General features: G+C 26.0%; 1 protein-coding gene across 1 annotated transcript in view; it reads right to left on the bottom strand.

Moving 5' to 3' along the window:
* LOC111684742 (dual oxidase maturation factor 1) overlaps positions 1 to 1222 on the bottom strand; it is a 35502-nt gene that overhangs the window by 33370 nt on the left and 910 nt on the right. The window lies entirely within an intron of this gene.

Genomic DNA, 1222 nt, shown 5'->3' with positions numbered 1-1222 from the left:
GTCTATAGTCTAGTCTATAGTCTAGTCTATAGTCTAGTCTATAGTCTAGTCTATAGTCTAGTCTATAGTCTAGTCTATAGTCTAGTCTATAGTCTAGTCTATATATGTGTATAGTCTGTATATGTGTTCATTTCCATTTTAGTTCCTATGCTAATAGTCTAGAGTTTACAGTTTGAAATATAGTATTGTCTATAGTTTAGTTCTGATCTATAGTTTTATCTAAAGTCAAATATATAGTCTAGTACAAAGTTCAGTCTTTAGTATAATCTCTAGAATATTCTATAAAATTGCCTATAAGTGGTCCAGTTAATCATCGTAATTTCAAATATTTGTCGAAATTCTTCTTTTTCTTAAAATGTCATTCTTTCCTCTGTTTACTTAAATATTTACATGTTACATGTTAAAATGTACCCATATTTAGAATTTATTTGGTTTTATTATTTGTTTAATTTCAAAAAATTACGGTTTGTTAGTGGAATTACATTTAAAGTTTTGTCATTTACTAAAATTTCAAGTTTTTTTTCATTAGAAAAATTTTTATAAAATATATAATTTTACTAAAAACAGAGAGTAGATATATAGATAGATAGTTTTCACACATTATGTGAATGTCATAAATTTAAAATTTTCAAATTATTGTTCAAATTTTTAATATTAGTGTTTAACACCTATAAAAATTTACTGTTTTTTTGTTCATTTATTACAGAAATTTACAACATTCTCAACCGTCACATTAAGTCTTTTTGTGGGACTAGTCATATTAAGTGAGTATAGAAATCGACAATGAAATATTATTTTTATAAAAAAATGATTTAAACCATAAATTATGTGATATTAAATATTATGTGATATTATTATTAGTTATTTAAAAACACATACATACGTGCATGATGTGAGTCTAAAACAAATTGTTAAAACTATAAGACGAATTACACCAGTGACTAGATAGACAGGAAGATATTATTTTTAAAGTCGAATCATTTGGTTTATAGACTATTCTACAGTGTAGTCTATAGTCAAGTCAGAGTACATTCTAGTTCTCAATGTAATCTGTTCTAGTTCAGTTCTAGTTGGGTACTATTTCAGTTCTAGTTTAGTTCTAGTTCAGTTCTAATTCAGTTCTAGTTCAGTTCTAGTTCTGTTCTAGTTCAGTTCTAGTTCTGTTCTAGTTCAGTTCTAGTTCAGTTCTAGTTCAGTTCTAGTTCAGTTCTAGTTCAGTTCT

Source organism: Lucilia cuprina, chromosome 2 (genome assembly GCF_022045245.1).
Source record: "Lucilia cuprina isolate Lc7/37 chromosome 2, ASM2204524v1, whole genome shotgun sequence".
NCBI lineage: Eukaryota > Metazoa > Arthropoda > Insecta > Diptera > Calliphoridae > Lucilia > Lucilia cuprina.
The sequence above is the reverse complement of the archived record's forward strand: the minus strand, read 5'-3'. Positions and strand labels throughout refer to the sequence as shown.